Source organism: Protopterus annectens, chromosome 2.part0 (genome assembly GCF_019279795.1).
Source record: "Protopterus annectens isolate FY-2018-M chromosome 2.part0, PAN1.0, whole genome shotgun sequence".
In the NCBI taxonomy this organism is placed as follows: Eukaryota; Metazoa; Chordata; order Ceratodontiformes; family Protopteridae; genus Protopterus; species Protopterus annectens.
In genome coordinates, this window is record NC_056728.1 from 307,642,899 (window position 1) to 307,664,152 (window position 21,254).

Genomic DNA, 21,254 nt, shown 5'->3' on the forward strand with positions numbered 1-21,254 from the left:
AAATAACACTGGAACTATCATCTACAGAAATCAACACATGAATGTAAACCCAACTCTGCAGGCAGATCTGAGGAAGATGCATGAAAGCACAGAACCAGCTCCAGAATGTTGAGACTCCCTTTCTGTCTTTGTATTTATTGATAGGGCAACATATCCAGCATTTCTAATCATCCTTGTTTTATCAGTTTATAGTCATATCTCTATTTCTTTTATTTCTGCCATATGTTTTACATTTCATTTTATCCCATTCAGTAGCTATAACTTCCCTAATAACTCAAAAATAATTTCTACTAATTCCTTAAATTCCAATGTTTTTAATAAGTAGGTGAGGAAGCATCAATGTCTCATCTTTTGCTCATTAGCAATTGTTGGAGCATGATCTGAAGTAGCTATTGGATCTGCTTAATTAAATGCACATGTTCGTGTGACATATAATTTCTGTCTCATTTCGTCCAGTTATTGTACATTGGGAAATATGCAAATTTTCTCTCTGTTCATTCTACTAAATTCATGTCTTCCATACCAGATATTTTCATACATTTCTTCACAAATCTACCCTCCTTTGTTATATTTTCCCTTTAGGCCCCAGAGATAAATCCTTATTGTTGCAAGTCAAACTCTCCTCCCTGCGTATAACTAATATCCCCTGCTTAAAGCTGATTATTTCTCCAGAACAATTAAGCTCCATAATAGAAATTTTAGGTTGAATTTAAATATATGCCAGAGTAATCCTCATCCCTTGCCAGGAGCCTCTTACTACCACAAATTTGCCATTATTATATTTTTACTGTGCTATCACAATTGGACTTCCTCTAGCAATTAATAGAAATATTTCTCTTTTCCTTTGTCCATGATATTCTGATGAATATCCATCCTGAAATCCTTATCAATTTCACATGCTCATTTCTTCCCATATGTGTCACTGTAGTATTGCTGTTTGCACTCTACATTTTTTAATATAATTATTAACTCTTTCTTTTTTGTCTACACCTGTGAGACCATTCACATTTCAAGATAATATGGAAATTGTAGCCATTATGATATTCCAAACTGTTGTATATGACAGCTTTTTTAAATGTCTGTTTTCAGCTTTTGTGATACATGCACCCACTAATTTTTGGCAGGTTAATCCTTTATACATTTTTCTTCTTATCAGCATTGGAACCTATGTCATATTTTACAAGACCTTTTGTTTTATTGGAAACCCTCAAGCAAAAATACAAACACATCCCTAGATCACCCCCAAAACCAGTTAACTTAATAGAAACAAAGCTATGTACATCTTCAGATAATGACATTTAAGCCTTCTAAGAGGAACAGATGTCTCAAATAGCTGCAAACACAGGCCTTAAGTAACCAAAATGGAGATTATCCATGCTAAGATGCATGTTATTGCCTGTACTTCTACTTAACTTATTGGTGTTTGCACTTTTTAATCTTTATTCCCCTCCCAGATGTGAAAAACAACTTCCATGCTTTCAGAAAACACTAACTTTTAGCCTTGAAGAAACCAGTGTTCTGACTTATTTATTGCCCTGCTATCAGCTTGTCTCCATGGAAACATAATAGAAACAAACTGTAGATCTTAAGATGCAAAAACCAAACGGCTGCAGGTACACTGAGGTGCTTACCGTTTGTCTTCTGCAATAAAGTACAGTGACTGATTTCCAGTGTGTAACTTTGTTGCCTTAATTTACTTTTGCTGTAAACTGTAGATCTTAACTACAGGCTTCTAAAGACAAGCTGAAATGTGTATTGGTAAAGAAAAACTTTTATGTTCAGTGTTCTGTTTACTTTTCTCCACATAAAACGTGTTAGATTAAGCCAAGTGTCTTAATACAGATGTTCGCCTGTGCAAAAGTAAGAGAAAGATATCAGCTGTACATACATTGAGCTTTGTACTTTTGCACCCCATCCCACACCTCAACCTCAAGATTACAGCCTGTTAATTTAAACATGCTTTTGTGTAGCCTTTTTCTCTCTTTGCTTTGTAACGCCTACATTTCTTAATACTAAAAAAGAAAAAGGGCATCTGCTTACTTTAGTATCTTTATCACATACAAGAACAACTAAAATGCTTTACTATAAAACATGCAATTTAAATCATGAAAAGTTTCATATAAATACTGCTAAGAACAGAAATTGTTCTGCTTAGATTTATATTTTCATCCCCTCCTCTCAATGTCCCTTCCTCTCGTTAATGACATGAAGTGGGGCAAATGCCTTTCATTCCCCACAGGTTTAACAAAGTCAACAAAAGTTCATTCTTTCCACTTTTTCTTCTACAGCTGTATTTCAAAAATGCAATTACTGCTTTGCAGACCCGCATTTATTCACTAATTTCCATGTTGCTGGTGTGCTTCCTGTTCATTTCCCAACTCCAGATGTTGTTCAATTCTAAGGAATTCCCAATTTGTCTAGTCAACTCCTATGCTTTTCTCTGTCTCTCAAACATTTTCCTTTGGAACTGTGGAAAAGGTTTCACTGGAAAAGTCTCTGTGTGCTTTATTATCCGAAGAATGATTAGCAGATTCCTATTTTGCTTCATGGCTCACTTTTTTAGGTAAACTTTTGTATTTCCTCCTTAGCCTGTACTGTGTCAAAAATGACATCTTCCAGGAAAAGTATTCTGAAGACAGCTGGATGCAACAGCTTGAATGTCGCACCTGCCTCTCAGCATTTCCTGATGGGATGGGTTTCTCTTCTGGTGTACAGTGAAAGTCATTTTTCACACACTACTGTCTTCAGATTTTAATAGTTTTCCCTTTTGCTGCAGTTTTGTCAAGATCAACTCTTTCTTTTATTTGGTTTGCATCTTTGCTCATATAGGTCTTGGTTGCTTTCTCATGCACAGATTTGGAGTGTGCACATGGTATGCCCTTTCATTTAACAATTCTTGCTGTGGAATACTAGTCCAGTTACTTATTTGTACCTTTATAAAATTAATAGTCTGTTCTTTCTAATTTCTGTGGTACAGCAGAAGGTTTCAGATTTTTTCTACTTGCTTTGTCCTCTGATTCTTCCATTTTTTTGAAACATCTCTTCTTGAACAGTCTCATACTCAGCCAGCCTTTTCTTTATTTCAACTTCTGATTTTTGCAGTTTTATCAGCTTATCTGAATATCTGTTTAAAGCTATTTCTATTTTTTCCAGCCTTTTATTTGAGTTGATGAACTCCTCCTGTGTTAAATTTATTTTAATCAGTTCTGAGCACATTTTACTTTTTTCCCTCTAGATTACTGGAAGCCATGTCTTGCCCCAAAGCTGGAGCTTGACTTGCTTTTTGCTGAACAGCTGCAGGATTCTTCCAGTCAATGTTTTCTCCCCACCCTTTCTAGTTGATTTTCTTTCTGGCTGTCACAGTTTCTTCTTCGCTAGCATCCAGGCAGTGTACTTACTAGCCAGTAACTGAATTTGGTAAAAGTGACAGAGTTCCTGACCCTTGTCTTTCAGCTGTCCTCATGTGAAAAAAGAAACTGAAATTAAGCTGTTGATCCATGTGCAGCCATCTTGGAACGTGCCTAATTGAACTTTTTTTTGTTCCTATTAAGCACTCTATATCAATTCATCAATATAATTCCTTAAAATATTAGTTCTAGTTTGGTTAAATTTTCAAAAAGATGTTAATTCAAAATGTGTTTTTATATAAGATTTTTATAGTAACTAAAATGAATCAATATTTCTTATAGTTTAAAGAATGTCTTCTGCATATAATTGAATTTCAGATGAATAAAGGTTATTAACTTTGAAACATGTTTTATCATTATTTTAATATATTTAGAGAAATGTTCTATGGCTAGAGTAAACAAAAGCTGAGAAAGAGGACAACTCTGTATTTGTACCTTAAGTAATTTTAAAGGATTGTGAGATAAAGGAACATATTTTGACTTAAGTGGAAGAGTTGTAGTAAATGAACTTGAAGAAAACTAAAATCACTGGAAAAGTTTAAATTCCCAAGACTTTATATTGGACCATTTTATTGAATCAAAAGCTGTGCCTATATCTAGATAAATTATGGCTAATAATTACTATTAGTTTTATCAGTAATAATTATTTCCTGAGGCATATATTTTTTTCCTGAATTTACCTATGTAAAACAAAGCCAGTCTGATATTTTTTAATTGTTTGAATTTAATAGATATAAGTGATATTCAAAATTGAACAAAGAAATGAGTCGAACATAGGAACAAGGAGATGAGTCATCTTGTTTTTGTATAGAATGAATGCGTGTGAATTTCTACGAGGGGTGAATAATCATAGTAATTTTAACTTCCATACTCAATGAAGCAGACCTAGGGCCTCATGAGGCAATTTCTTGTATAATTTAAAGGTAATACCATCATTTCCAGGGTCTTTATTTTCTTTTGTTGTTTTTTATTTCATCCTTGATTTCTACCAGAGTAATGGACTTATTTAATCTTTTGACCTATTCCACCTATAAGTTTTTCCTGAATGTTATTAGTTAAGAAAAGTGTCAGACATTCTCTCATCCCCCAGGCAATTACTTTTAGTATTAATACTGTCATAATTAGTTTTAAATCACTGGAGAATGTTCTCTACATTAGTGATCTTTCTACTACGTCCTGGAAGAGCTGGAACTAATATGATTAGATGTATTTAACTTTTTTGATCTAAACGCAAACCTATTTAGACCTTTAGGTGTTAAAGAATAAGAGTGTAATTTAACGTTTTCTGACCCAATGTATACCTTAAACTGCAATATTTTCTGTTATTCTAAATTTAGCTATTTCATTTCTGATAATTCTTTGTTTCCTTTCTGTATTTTTAACTTTAAATTTTCAGTCTTACAATGAAGGTCCAATAAAGATGCATCACATTCCTTTTTTATTACAGTACTGTGTTGATATCCTTCTGTATAAATATGTCTTCATTGAATTCCTTAGCATTACTTCAAATGCCTCACCATCGTTTGTTTCAAAATCTTGCTAAATTTCCAAACTTCATGATGTAAACTTGAAACTGTTGATGTAAACGAGTTTCCTTTGATTAACTACCGTCAAGAAAGTAATAGCATCACAGTCTGAGACAGTGCAAGTTTTTTCTTTAACTCTTGTAGAGACTAATTCAATGGAAAAAGAAACCCTATTAATTCTGGATTGAGTGCCAAACCAGTAAGAATAATGCATAAAGAATACATTAGGGTTAGCACCCATTACTAAGGAGTGAAGGGAAAACCCTATACCTTACCTTAGCAAAAAGCTTCCTGGAACACTGCCAGTATGCAAGACACACTTGCTTACACAAACTAACGACACTAAAATCTGTCCTGACCATAACCTTAACTCACAAACACACTCACTCTGTTCACACTCACCTGTCTCAACAAAACATAACACTGACATTTGCATGGCTCCAATGTCCATACCATTAAAATTAAACCCCACTCCTGTGTTTAGCAGTCAAATGTATTTAATGCGTTTAACAAAATGCAGGGGGCCTATATATATATATATATATATATATATATATATATATATATATATATATATACACAACACACACACACACATATGTGCATGTGTGTGTGTATGTATATATATATATATATATATATATATATATATACACACACACATACACAACACACGTACACATATGTGCATGTGTGTGTGTGTATATATATATATATATATATATATATTTATATATATATATATATATAATATTTTAGTACACACACACACCTACTTGATATTGTCAAAAAAAAAATACATGAAATTCAAAACATCAAGACCACTTTGCCAAAATGGCATGTTATCGAACACCCAGAACATTCACTCCGGGAAACTAACCACATGTCCACCAACACAGAAAGAACAAACCGAAGCAAATCAAACCCACCTCCCATACCCCCCCTTACTAAATGTACCAACTCCAGGATCGCACAGTAGTGGAGAAAAGGGCAACGTTCACAGTGGTGACCCAGTGGTTAGTTTCCCGGAGTGAAATTGCAGTGATGTTCTTCATCTCACATTGCTGCAGTCCTTACTTATGGGTAGTCCGCTGTGGTCATGGGTGCCTAGATCTGACATCAGAGCATCAGGGTATATTTTTTCTTGCCTCAGTTACTTACTGGATGTCAGAAAAAGTGAATAATTGTATTTCTTGGGAAACAGATAGGGATTACCACTCGCTTTGTATTCCTTGTTTGGGACCACTATAAAACGGAGGTTAGATTGCGCTAGGTTAGTCTTTGGCAAGAGGTGTAATTATAATATGCCGTTGGATGTTCCGGCGCCTGCTTCTACTAAAGCGCAAAGACAAATCTTTAAAGCCTAGGCAGGATGATGGATCTTTAGAAGCTACAGCTGAACAGGTGGATCCGGCTGAAGTTTCTGTTGAGTCCCAGGGAAACTTTGATTTTACATGATGTGGCCTCTCAGGAGGCAGGTCAGGCTGAAGGGGCCTCTCAGGTTACTATTCTCCCTTCTATGCCTAAGGTGGTTAGGCCTTCTGTTACTGTTTCTAAGGCTCCTTCTAAGGGCAGGTGCCTCTGGTGTCAGTTCTGGTTCTTCAGGGTCTGTGCCTAAAAAGCACATGCTTAAAATGGCAGAGGATTTGATTACTTTAATTAGAGGTTCTATGCCCCTTCCTGATAAAGAGGCCCAGGATGGAGCCAGAGTTGGAAAGTTTGGAGCAGGCCTCAGATGATTCAGAGTCTTCTGCTGAGGGCATTCAAGATTTCCCTCCTTATTCTGATTCAGATGCAGAGGATTCCACTCCTTCTGCTTCTCCTCCAGAGGATTTTTCATTTTCAGAAACTCTGCATTCCATGAGGGAGCATTTTAAGTGGGAAGGACAGGATTACTCTGATTCACGGAAGAGACTTAGGAGTTCTTTACCACAGCATTAGCTATTCCTCCGGTTTTGGATGTTGTTTCAGATGTTTTTTCGGAGCTTTCTTAATCCAGATTCTGTGCCTCCTGCTCCAGTTAAACCGGACAGGTATTACAGGGTGCCTGAGGCTCATAAATATCTTTATAAGAGTCCTAGGCGGACCCAGAAACTATTAGTCAGGGGCTTAAGGGTGTTAGAGTAAGAACTGTTCCTTTTCTGGATAAGGAAGCTAGAGCTTTGGATAGATGGGGTAAGAAGGTGTATACCTCTTCTACTTTAGCAATGAGAGCTTTGAACTGCCAGTTTCATATGTTGAAGTATCAGAATTTCCTCCTTTCTCAGCTAAGATCTAAAGTGGATGCTTTGGCAGAGGGCATAGAGTGTAAAGAATTGCAGGATTTAGTGCATGTTTCTGAACAGGTGGGAAAGCACTCTTTGCAATGTGGTTTTGATGCTTTACAGGCTTCTTCTAGGGTGGCTGCCACTGGTTCAGTTAAGGATCAGAATTTGTCTGAGCATGTTAAGTCTAGAATTCTGGATGCCCTTTACAGTCTGAAGTTTTGTTTGGTCCTCCTGTGGAGTCAGTCTTAAAGAAAATGGAAGACAAGGCTAAGTCTATGCAGACTGTTAAAGATTTTTGCAGGTACAACCTCCAAAGTTTAGTAGAAATTGGCCTACTAAGGGGTGGACGTACCCTTCTTCTGATTCTCAGTCTAGGGGTAGATCTAAGGGGCAGAGCTCAGAGTACCTTCAGGCCGAGACAATGGAGTTCCTGCTCAATCTGCTGGTGAGGGCAGGGGCCAGTCCTTTCGTAAACAGGCCCAATGACCTGCATTTTCAGCTGCCAGATTCTTCTTGCCTGGCAGCTCCTTTGGGAGGAAAGTTGGCTCTTTTCAAGCAAAATTGGCATTTAGTCACCCAGGACAAATGGGTATTGGACATTATAAACCGAGGTTACAAGTTCTATTTCCATACCATGCCTCCTTTCAAGGGCATCCCAGACGTCCCTCCTCGGCAAAGGATAGAGGCTCACAAACAAATTTCTTTACTTCTTCAAATAGGAGCTATACAGCCAGTTCCTCTGTCAGAAGTGGGCCTAGGATTTTATTCTCGCCTGTTTCTAGTTCCAAAGAAAGGGAACACGTGGAGACCAATTTTGGATTTATCTATCCTCAACACTTACCTGGACATTCCAAAGTTCAAGATGTTGACTTTACAACAACTTTTACCTCTGTTGGGAAAAGATCACTGGATGGTTACTCTGGATCTCAAAGAGGCTTACCTTCATGTTCCTATCAGGCCCAGTTGCAGGAGGTACCTGCGTTTTCTGAAAAAATTTACATTATCAGTTCTCTGCATTGCCCTTTGGCTTATCTACTGCGCCCAGAGTGTTCACAAAGGTTCTGGCTCCAGTGATAGCTTTTTTTCAGACTAAGAGGAATACAGATTTATCCTTATTTGGACGATTGCCTGATTATTGCACAAGAAAAGGACAAACTTCTTCATCATCTACAGTATGTGATGGCAGTGTTAAGATGCCTAGGGTATTCTGTGAACGAAACAAAGTCCAGTCTAGTACCCTCTCAGGACATGTGCTTTCTGGGTGTGAGACTGAATACAGCTTCCCAGGTGGCTTTTTGACCCGGACAAACAAAGAAGCCTTTCTCTTTATTTCCATCAAATGTCTCTGTCCAGGCTGACTGCAAGGACAGTCCTTCAAGCCTTGGGGTTCATGGCATCTTGTATTCTGGTGCTTCCCAATGCCAAACTGCATATGAGGAAGCTTCAATGGTATCTCAAAAATGTATGGACACAGCACTGCCAAGATCTGGACACTGTCATTCAGATAATACCTTGCATTCAGAAGGAGTTTGGCTCAGGAATGTCACCTAAACAAGGGACTCTCTGGATCCTAACGACAGATGCCTCGGACAAGGCTTGGGGAGCACACCTCAATGGAAAATGGGTGCAAGACACGTGGCCTGTCAAACTCCAACATTTGCATATCAACTTGAAGGAAAATGTAGCAGTCTTGAAGTCAGTTTGCATTGATGGCTTTCAAAGATTTACTTCACCCAGGGCAGGTGTTGATTCAAACAGACAACACTACTGTCATGTGGTACATCAACAAGCAAGGGGAACCCATTCTTACCCTCTTTGCAGGCGATGATTTTGTGGAAACTGCTCTCAATCTACACCTCAATCTTCAGGCAAGGTTTCTACCAGGAGCACAGAACTCCTTAGCAGATGTGTTGAGCAGACAAATAGTGGATCCTCACGAGTGGAAATTGGATCCTCATGTATTTTAAAAGTTGACAGTGTTATGGGGAACTCCAGACATAGATCTGTTCGCTTCTCCACTAAATTGCCAGTTGCCAAAGTTTTGCACAAAATGTTTCATCACACAGCTTGGAAGGTGGATCTATCATTCAATTGGAACAATCTGCATATATATGCCTTTCCACCTCTGCCTCTTCTTCCCAAGGTACTTTTGAAGGCCAGACAAGACAAGCCAACCATGATTTTGATAGCACCGGGCCTCGACAACACTGGTACCCACTACTGAGGAGTTTAGTATGAGAACCTCCATGGCCTCTGCCTTTGATTCCGCACCTTTTGTCACAAGAGGGCAATCACTTCCTCAATGTCAAGATTCAGTCTCTGCATCTAACAGCCTGGCATCTTCTGTTTTAGACTCTGGAGGGTCTCAGCTTCCACAACAAGTTTTGAATGTTATTTTGGAGGCCAGGAGGCCTAGTACCAGGAAAGTTTACTCTGATAAATGGAGGAGATTTTTTATTTGGAGCACAGGAAAGGACTTTGATGTCTCCAAACCTGATTTAAGTGTTGCTCTTCAATATCTTACTGAGTTATTGGACAAGGGTTTGTCTTTCTCCTCGATAAAGGTCCATGCTGCAGCCATTTCTGCTCACTATGATTGTGACCCTCCTTTATTCTCTCATCCTTTGTTTAAGCAATTTCTTAGAGGGCAAGAATATAAGAAGCTCCTACTCCTGCTTGGGATCTCAATTTTGTGTTGGAAAAACTTACTCTACAACCTTTTGAGCCTGCAGCTACTGGTTAAAGTATTTGTCATGGAAAACTGCTTTTTTGTTGGCCATTACCTCTGCAAGAAGGGTTTCTGAATTACAGGCCCTCATGGCAGTGGAGCCTTTCCTGATTTTTCATAAGGATATGGTATCTTTGCGTACTAATCCTTCCTTTATGCCTAAAGTGGTTTCTAGTGTGGCCTTAAACCAAACTATTCATTTGCCTACTTTTTATGCAAACCCCCAAAATAAAGGGGAGAAAATTTTGCATACTTTGGATATTCACAGACAGTTGCGTTATTATTTGAGCAGAACCAAGGGGTTCAGACAGTCTCAGCAGTTGTTTGTTTCTTTTGCTTTGAGTTCACAAGGTAAACCTGTTTCAAAACAAACTATTTCTAAATGGATTGGGTTTTGTATTTCTTTCTGTTATTCCCATCATGGTAAGGAGATTCCTGCTGGAATCCGCCTCATTCCACTAGGGCTACTGCTACTTCTCCTTTCTAAGGGGGTAGCTACAAAAGACATTTTGGAGGCAGCTACTTGGAGTTCAGTGCATACTTTTTCTAAACATTACCACCTTCCTCTTTATTCTAAGTCTAGGGCTGGATTTGCCACTGCAATTTTAAAGGGCATTTTAGCAGCCCCTAATGCTCTATGATTTTTACCAACCTCCCTTTCCCGTTGCTTTGGGATTCTACCCATAAGTAAGGACTGCAGCAATGTGAGATGAAGAACATGGTACAGTTTTGTACCTACCATAAATGTAGATGTTCAAGATCCACATTGCTGCAGTCCAATTACCTCCCTCCTTCCCACTGTAGTTTGACATGGTGCTATGCTTTAGGTGATGGTTGTTGTTGGGCTTGTTTTTGGGAGGTATTCTGTTTTTTGGCTGTGGCCTTTCTTGTTTGGCCTTCTGACATCTGGGGCAAGAAAAGACTGAGGATATGGCGTCGGTCATGCGCCTTTATACTGATGTCAGATCTAGGCGCCATGACGACATCAGCCTAATACTTTCCATAAGTAAGGACTGCAGCAATGTGGATCTTCGAACATCTACATTTATGGTAGGTACAAAACTGTACTTTCCGGGTGTTCAATAACATGCCTTTTTGACAAATTGGTCTCAAAGTTTTGAATTTCACTGAAGTTGTTTTTCAACAATATAAAGTAGATCCGTATATATATATATATATATATATATATATATATATATATATATACATAAATACATACATACACAGACACACACACACACACACACACACACACACACACACACACAGTGTGTTTTCTTTATAAAATAAATTAACTGAATTGGTTAGTAAATAAACATGTTTGAGCATATGCACACATTATTTCCTCCAAACTCACTTTTCAGACATTTAACCCCGCTTTTCATAACGTTTATGATGTAATTTGAAAGTCATACATAGATGTAAGTAGGATAATAATAAAGGTACACACATATACTCCAAACAGAAAAAAAGGGAGGATTTTGCATTTGTATGGACAAGAGGAATAAACGTGGGTGAAATATACAATGAGAATTAGTTCTAATATTGTCAAACAAGTCTTGTAACTAGGTGATATTTAGTGTATAATAGATATGGAGGCTATTCCATATTAGACAAATACTTTCTTCCTTCTTTAATAACCTAATTACAGTAAAAATTATTATAAAGAATCATCTAATATCCAGTACTATCCAACGTACCTGAAAAGGAGAAAGGGCATTAATGAAAATTATTATATTCAATTACATTTAAAGTATAGGAATTCCAGATAGTCATACAGAAACTGAAATAAACACACTGATAACCAGTAATAAAACTTTGTGAAAGAAAGACTTAAGCAAAATACCAGGAAGATAATGACCTAATCAAAATTATATTTTAAATTAAGATCGATGATGTAAAATCACAGTCCAGAAAACTCTTGTAGCATTTTCATAATGTTTCCTGCTTTTGTTTTATTTGATCTTTCACCCCATGTATGATGTCATAGTGCTTATGCTCATGTCTTCTGAGGCTTCTAGCTGAAGAACTGATGTAATGCATTTGGTATAAGAGGGAATGAGCAGATAAAATCTAGATTTTTCTTTTAAAAAATCTACATGCGGTGTGGAACATCAGTAAAGTTAGATAAGCTGAGAGGAGAAAATAAACTGAAAAAATGTCAGTTAAAGAAGCAAAATAGTCATTTTAAGCTAAACACAAGAACCAAAGTCCTAGCCACTGATAAAGGTAACTGCCAAATAAACACTGACAATCCAAAGCATAAAAATTGGTAGGAACACCACAGCTTCACACAGTAAAAATATTTATTTGTAAAAGTGGACCAGATAAGCACTTTCATGTTGCAAAACCAATGCTTCTTCAGATCAAAATTAAAATTTTTGTAATATAATAATGAAGATATTGTCTTCATTTACATTTAAAGTATAGGAATTCTAGATTATCATACCGAAACAAGAAATAATCTTGAGTTGATTCAAATAGTCATTTTGTAAGCAAATACCAATTAAAGTACTTTGATTCTTAGATCAGCATAAAGAAAAGCATGACATTTCCAAAATATATTATTTTGTTTGACAAGAAATTCTGTGACACTTCACATTCACTCTGCCCTTGATATTCCTCAGTGTCGCTTCAGTATCGGAAATCTGTATTCTCATTGCTTAACTGGATTGCGGATTAACCCAATTTATTTTAGTCTTTTTATGGTATCTATTTTCATATCCAGTTTATTATTTTTTTATGGAAATGCCCTAATTATTGCTCAATAAGGATTGTAGTTCTCATTTGATAGAAGTATCCTGACTGTTAGATTTGGAATGACTCATCATAACAGTTTTCCAGTAACCAATTCACTTACTTTGATAGGAGAACCATAGGGAAGACAAAACTGAAGACTTCAAAGATCAGTCTTGATGAAGGTTCCTTGTTCTGAGGACTTTAAAATTGGTATTGTCAACTGGTCACCATCTTGGACACATACTCCTCAAGAGTGAATTTTAATTATATTGTAATGCTATCACTGATAAGAAGGAAACAAGAAACATTAAAATAATTTTTGTGTGAATGGAAGAGAAGAGAAAATATGTCATGAGTGATGAGAAATGATAGGTTAGGAGGGGCTGGTCTGAAAATTTTTCACTGAGAGAGGTCAGTAATGTGGCCAGGGAGAGTCTCCCCAAAAAGATGAAGACATGGGAGATTCTAATATCTGAGACAAAAGTGTTCGAGTCAGCAGATGCAAATTTAAAAAAAAAGTACTTTAAATAAAAAGAGATATAGGAGTTATAATGCTGGTTGTTGTGATCTAATGACATTGAAGAAATGGGTGTTTTGTTTGCTAGTGTGAGCAGAAGATGAAATTACTAGCTTATCTGTTTTAGCAGATTTTAGAAATGTGTCTGTTTTGTTTATAGGAACAGTGTTTGTAGTGTTAAAAATTGGCATTAATAAGCTCTAGAATGAGAGAGGTCAATAAATGGCAAATTTATTTATTCTGCTCTTTGTAATAATATGAAGATTTCCTAGGACTGAGAAAAAGAAGTGCACATTCCTGCATTAAGTACTTGGCAACAACCTTGTAAGAATTGATTAGGTGGTTTAAGAAATTTAAGTTGAATAAGTACATTACCTTAAATTTCATTGTACTTGTGGAAAGAAAAGGTGGAGTTGTGGTTAAATCAAGAATGCTGATGAGATGGTAGGAAAACTTGTATTGTCTGATATGTTGATGTTATGTAGAGGGGAAAGTAAGAAGAGCTAGCCTTTGAGAGCTTTTCAGAAATCACTTAGTGTTAAATGTGTTGTTTTGAAATTACTTGTCAAGTAAGGGAATATAGGAAAACATTTTTCATCTGCACTAATGCAAAAATGTGTATTTGCTGACTGGACATGGAGGCTGTCAGAATCAGTTGTCTGATAGGCAAATTTAAAAAAAAATGCCTACTCTGTTGATATAAGTGCTGTTTACACAGCATATACTGCCTTTGGTTACTAGTTAAGAAAAGTTGAACTATAAGAAGCAATCAATTTTAAGATACAAGAAGTAAGTTACTAGGCATAGCACAGAGGAAGGGAGTCCTAACTTTAACACAGGATTTCCTTAATTCAGTTAATAGGCCCAATTCATGATATGTCAGTTGAAGTTATAAGGACTGAGCAACATTTTTGTTCTCTCACATATCCTGGATGGGGAAGAGGAGTTTGCAGCAAGGGGGGCAACAACTCTTCTATGGAAAATGCAGACTGTAGGGTATACAAAATGCATGCTATTTTCACATTGAATGTTGGGTGAGAAAGTGGTTAGGGCATAACAGAAAGCCCTCTGCAGCTCTTAGAATTGTGCCACATTAATTTGGCTTGCTGTCCTCTCTGTCCACTTCCCATATGCTTACAACATTTACTTAAAGGATTTCCGCACTTGCAAAGCCATGAACAGTGAGGACTAAACCAGACAAGTCAGGGATGTCAGGGAGGATGATTGACGGAGGGGCTGTAACTCACAGCTGAGAACAACCAAATACAGAAGGAAATGCAGTAATTATTTGCATTACTAGAAAATACTGAGGAGAAGAATACAGATGTAAATAGTAGCGGCTTACCCTCCACTAACAACTTTATAAACTAGAAGTTGACCGTAATGTCTGCAATTTCTACAACATGCATGATTCGCCCAAATAAGTCTGGATATCTTATCTCGTGTTTTCCATAGGGATATTTGGTAGATGTCATCAGGGCACCCAAGGGAAGAACGTGTAACGTATGAGAGGATGAATGATTTAATGCACTGCCATCATTCAGAGTTCTACCTTTATCTTCTTCTTCTTTCTCCATTTTCCTGAGTTCACTCGCAGTGAAGGAAGGGGCAGAACAGACTTAAATTTGTATGTGAACATGCATGTAAGGAATAAACGGTACCCACAGTTCGCAGTTGTCATCTTAATGAAGTGTCATTGTCCACAATATTGGTCTTCAGTGAAGACCACCCCAGAAGTTAGAATAATTTATATTTTAAGTATGTGCTTCTTTTTAGATAAACTTTTACAGTGGATGTGCTATTTTATCAGAGTATGAAAATTTACTGGGATGCACAGTTGAACACACTTTTATCTTAGTACTTTCACTTTCTTGTCTGTGTAGGGCAAGTTTTTCAAACACATTTTTAGCTGTATGTAACATTGTAACCACAGTCTAGAGCATGAATCAAAACAAGCCAAGACACAAATCTACACTCATTTACATATTAAGATAGTTTGTGAAAAGGAGCACATAGACATACTTGCAGTGTAAGCTCTTTTGGGGCTGCACTATTTTATATAATTCAGACCTACCTATCTCCTAAATCATTTATATAATTCAGAGCTACCGGTCTCCTAAATCACACACACTTTGGAATCTACAGACTAAAATATGCTTTAATATGAAATGTGTAGCCTCTACAATTGTTAAAAGTACATCCCTGAACTCTGTAGATGCATTTCAAGATGTTAGCCTTCGCAGGAGTTGTCACAAAGAACTAGTCCGTGCATTCTAAGTTTTGAATATTGAATTTGCCTGTAGTGCACACAAGTTGTTGTCTCCAAACTTATCAGTTTCATTTTCTAAAGAATGCCCATTTTTTTTTTTGTAATAAATATTTTGTTTAATGTTTTTGCAGGTACAGAAGAATCTAGAAAGGCTCCTGAGGGAAACTGAATGAGCCATCTTATTGGAATCTATGATGTGGAAAGACTACAGTGCCTCACTGTACAGAAATTTAATTTGACAGTACCTCAAAATCTCTGCTGGACAGAGCTGTACAAGAACAGGGTTGAAAGTATATATTTTTAATGAAGATCAAGTTTTTGATAAATGTGGTGTTACAGCCAGTTTGCCATTAAAATGAGGATTTTCATGGTGCAATAGAAAAGCGATTCTGCCACAAATCCTGTTCTTTGGGGGAAGGTGGTCTGTTCTCCGTTGTGGTCATTTATCTACTGATACTGCATATCTGTGAACTTTGCAGAAACATGCATTTTTTAACTACAGCATTAAAATCTGCATAAATAGGGCAAGCCCTCAAGGAGATATCCAGGTGTATCTAGACACTCCATGATCTGCTGTGCTGTTAGTAGAGATGAGGTGTACACCTTCCTGGTGTGGCACACTACTGAATGACTTGCTATGCAAATGATCTATCCATAAAACCTAGAAATACTTTTATTATGTTTGCGGATGGAAAGTAGTTGAAACATTATGCAAATGATCTATCCACAAAACCTAGACATACTTTTCTATGTTTGCCGATGGAAAGTAGTTGGAACAGCAAAGAAAATATTTTTTCTAAAGAGACCATTTTTATATGGTGCAGGATAACTTTTCTTGGTGAGCAGAACTTATTTTAATACACTTTTATCGTAATTATGACTTGCATATAGTTATGTGATCACAATGTTGGTGGAATTTCTTACACAAATTTATATAACTTGGCATTATCACTGGTCTGAGGTCAGCTTCTCTTACATTAAACCCCCTTCTAAACATTTCTATGAAATGTATTGTATGTGTCGAGTCTCTCATGCTATTGTTAAAAAAAAATACAAAAAGTATCTTGTACCACTGCAGAACTGCCAAGGAAGAATAAACTTGTTATTTAGACTGCAGTATTTTAGTGAAACTGAATAAAGAGTCACATGACAAAAGAATAATTTTATTGAAATGCTGATAAATGTATAATATTATCCAGTTTTATTACATTATGGATGTTCTTACCTGACACACTTTATTTCAAGTATACATACTCTGTTAAAGCAGTTATGTTACCATATGAAATATGTGCCTTCCATTTTTTCTGTTTTGTACTCTTTATTGTAAAAAGACTTCCAATCTGATGCTGTGGTACAACTCTTGAGGAAGGAGCAAGCCACATTTCCTGGAATTCCTACAAAGAGAAGTGCATCATGGTTTCTCATGCTTCAAAGTATACTTCATAGGAACGAATTTGCAGTTCAGTCTGTCATATAGCTGAACTCATAGATGACTCCTTACTCATTTTGACCTATCTACATATGAACATGCCATTGTGCTAAGATAAGCTGTTGGGTAAACAGCTTCTGCAGACACACTCTTTTTCATGTCTTTTAATTTTATTTTTTATTTTAAACAAGAAACATCTTTAATGAATTATCACTTAGGACATAGGCACGCATATAGTTATTGTTTTGTACACCTTATGTTTCAGCTTCTTTGCCATTCTTCTGTCATATACTTCCCCAGACACTCTGTGCCAGTTGACTGCAGCCACTTTGATTTTAGCCTTTTTTTAAACAAAAAACATCTTTATTGAATGATCACTTATGACTTAGGCAATCATACATTTATATAAATAAGCCATGTTGACATATTTTCAATTGCAAACATTATACATCACAGATAATATTCTGCATAGTCATTCTCACTTCAAAATTACATAGCTCATTCAATCCTTGCTTTCCCTTAAATCTTATTCCTCCAAAACATTACACTGCATATATTGTTCCCATTTTTTCTATGTAACTTGCTCCTGCCCTTTTCTAAAGATCCCACTTCCAGTTCTTTTATCTCTGTTATTATATGCACTACTTCTAGTATGGATAGACTTTGATTTGCATTGTCTAGCAATTGCTTTTGTGGCAGCCACCAGAATTAAACTCAGCAATGCTTTATTATGTCTAGGCAATTCCAATTTTTTATCATGGCTCAAAATAAAAATTATTCCCTTAGTTACACCAGTTTATTCACCTAGTATTTCTGACAGATAAATCCACGGTGTGCAGCGGTAGCATTGTTGCCTCACAGCAAGAGGTTCTCCCATTCGATTCTCGACTGGAGTGCGGGGAGTGTCTTCTGTGTGGACTCTGCATGTCCTCCCTACGGTTGGGTGGGCGTTCGAAAGACATGCGTAAATGGGCGTGCCTTCGTTGAAGGTTGAACGTCGAGCTGGCACCTCGGCATTCATGAAAAATCTACTGCCAATCATTAGCGGACCAGAGTTCCGCTGTGGCGACCCCTAATCGGGAAAAGCCGAAAGACAACAACAACAACAAGTCTGCAAGAAATTTTTAAAGCCTGCCAACTCATTACACTCCAAAAAATATGTTCCTAATTACCTCTTTTTTTCCATATCACACTTCCAACATTTGCAGTCTAGCTGAGGAAAAATTCTTTGGAGTCTACTTGGGGTATAAAAATACATATGGAAACAAGCAAAAATCCTAACTCTTCTAGACTTTGTTGCATATGTGGGCGGCATGCATACATATGTCCTCCCATTGTTTCTTTGTGAATTGGTTATCAAAATATGTCCTCTCAATCCTTTCTAACCTCCCCTGATTGAAGTTATCATGCAAGATTTTATACGCTGTACTAATTAATCATGTGTACCAGCTGTTTCTGTTCTAGATTCTACTAAAAACTCTACCAGTGCTGATATTTCACTTAGGATCCCCCTATTCCTTTCTCTTTGCATATACGCTGATATCAATCCTTGATTGGGAAGGATGGTAGTCTATAGCCTGCAGTCCAAATGTATTCTTGGGCTCTTCCAATTCTTTTACCTTCTCCCTAATTATTTGCTCCCAATACCTTGGTTCCTTTGCTAGTTTTCTCAAGTAAATTTCTGCCCCTTTTGCCTATTCTGTGTACCCCATACTGTAGTCGTCCATGTCAGCAGAATCTCCTTTCTCCATTTCCCTGTTGGCTTAGTTCTTAGAATACAATGGTTCTAAATATAACACAAATAACAAAGGGGAAATAGGACACCTCTGCATTGCTCCTCCATTCAGACAGAGCTTATCAGAGAGGAATTGCCCTCACTTTAATTTTCACATCCGAGCCCTCGCATATCTTTCTAATAACCTTATTATTGTGTCAGGGAATGTAAGTGCTTCCATTGCTCTACTCATAAAATCCCAGCTCACTCTGTCGAATGCTTTCTCTGCATCAAGACCCACCAACAACAGTGGTATTTTCTTACATTCTGCTTCCCTCTGGATCATCATCATTTTGTTAATGTCAGATGTCTGCCTCTCTTCCACAAAACCATATTTATCTGTATCTATCAATTTTGGCATCATCTTTGCCATTCCTTTAGCCAGTTTAGACATAAACACTTTATAATCATGGTTTAGATTTGACATGGGCCTATATGAAGCTGGATCTGATGGGTCTTTGCCATGTTTTGGTATAATGGCCACCACAGCTTTTCCAAGATGTTGGTGCTTCTCCCACTTTTTAAAATGCTGTTAATACTTTCCATATCTTTATTGTTTTCTTCCCTCCCAGCTTCCAAACTTCCATAGGAATACCGTTTCCTCCTGGAGACTTTCCTGTAGATTAGCTATACATCACCGTTTTTATCTCTTCCCCTCTTATCCTAACTGTTAGTAATTGGACCTCATCTGCCTCTAACCTTGGCATATTTATTTATTCCATAAACATTTCTATTGTACTTTTTCTTGATGTCTACATTCCTGTGCTGTATAGATATTTCTAGTACATCTACAGGATTTCTGGTTATCTTCCTTGTTATAGACTTCCTAAGCATGGCAACAACCTTTTCTACTTGGTTGCCTGAACTGTTGTGCTAATTTCATGCCCTTGATTTTTCTGTATTTTGCAAACTATGTTTTTCTATGTTATTCATCTCATTATTACCTGTAGGACACCAGTGTGCTTTACACCCTTTCTTCTCACAGTAATTCAGAAGAACATAACTGAACATTCTACCTTTCGTAGTGTTTTTTGTTAAAAATGTCACATTATACCCTTTACTCTGATCATCAGCTCTGACATCCCCAAGCCCCTCGGTGGCATAGAGGGATAAAGCCATGACTACAGCCCAGGTGATCCAAGTAAGATTAGCAGCGTGGGTGAATGACAGAGTGGCTGGGAGGGATGGGCATGCCCGTCCTGGGTGCAAGGGTGCTCAATCGATGATGCTGTCTAATGGGAGCCATGGGCCAAACAGGGGAATTGCCCTCAGACATAGTCAACAAGCATTTGGGATAGAGAAAGGGAGTGGGTAGGGCATATAAAAGAAAGCCCACCCAGACAGAAGCACAGATGGCCAAGCCACCAGGATGCCCTTATGATGCACGAACAGCCACCAGCAATACTGGAGTAGTCAAGGGGTAGAAGGATGGCTGGTAGTGCCAAGGTACACATGTGGCAGTGGGGACTGAGCAGTAGGATGCGGTCCAAGGGGACAAAAACAAATTAAAAAATAAAACTCTGGCACCCCCCCAACATGTCATATCCTATTCAGCTATGACTCACCTGGATTTTTGGACTTTCTTTAAAATGCTAACTTGGGGGATGAATACGCTAATGCTAACTTGGGAGATGAATAAGCTAATTACAAAGCAGAAGTGCATGTAAAAGCATCTGTACACCAGCATCCCTTAAAGCCTGACTGTAATGGCTGAGAACATGCATCAAGTTGTTCCTCTGCTTTTTGAGGTAATCCATGTTGTTCTGCACTATCCATGACAAGGATGGGGTCTTGGAATGCCAGTATCTAACAGTGTACTTAAAAACACACACACACACACACACACACACACACACACACGTAGTAAATCTGAAATTTGCAATGGAGTTTATACTTTTTTCTGCTTTATAGCTCTACGTTCTACCAGAGAAACTAAGGAATAAAAAGACAGTTACACTGGTAGATCCTGTCAAATTCTTGATCCATGTGCTGTTCTCATAAACCAACCCATTATGAAAGATTCTGTCTAAAAGACAAATAAAAATGCAGGACAATCTGATTGCTCCTTAATATTGTCCAGTTTATTGAGATTCATTATGAGCACTTTCATCCAGTAGACTCCATCACATAGGTTTTTAGTGAATGAGATTACATTTACTTGGCATATTTACATGCTTCTGAAAAGGGGTGTGGTAGAGGATAGCTTTTGCCATTGGCAGTTAATTTGACTGACTGTATAGAATGTCTAAATTAGCTCTCAGTCTGACTGGAGGGAAAGGCTAGTCATAAGTTTGCATAGGTGGTCTGATTGAGCCAGCTGTTATTTCCAGAACCTCCTTAACATTGGAACATTTATCACAATTATATTTTTATTCTAATTCTTACTTTTCTTTTCTTCATTTAATTTTAAATTCAGAGAAATTTAGAGAAAATCAATAGCTACCACTGAATAGGGTTCCATATCATCGGAACATGGGAACCTTCAGGCTGTGTGTTTGCTATTCAGGAACACAGGACTTTATTGATGTTTTTCTTTTATGTCCAGTGTTATCGGATGTGGAGTCCAGTGTTCTGTGCCGGGTTCAGCTGATCACAGTG

The 21,254-nt window shown here is 37.3% G+C and overlaps 1 long non-coding RNA gene across 1 annotated transcript in view; it reads left to right on the forward strand.

Moving 5' to 3' along the window:
• LOC122793070 overlaps window positions 1-16,608 on the forward strand; it is a 54,370-nt gene extending 37,762 nt beyond the window's left edge. Inside the window, exon 3 of the long non-coding RNA XR_006363444.1 lies at window positions 15,585-16,608. This is a non-coding gene — a long non-coding RNA (uncharacterized LOC122793070). The remainder of the gene's footprint in view (window positions 1-15,584) is intronic.
• The last annotated feature ends 4,646 nt before the right edge of the window (window positions 16,609-21,254 follow it).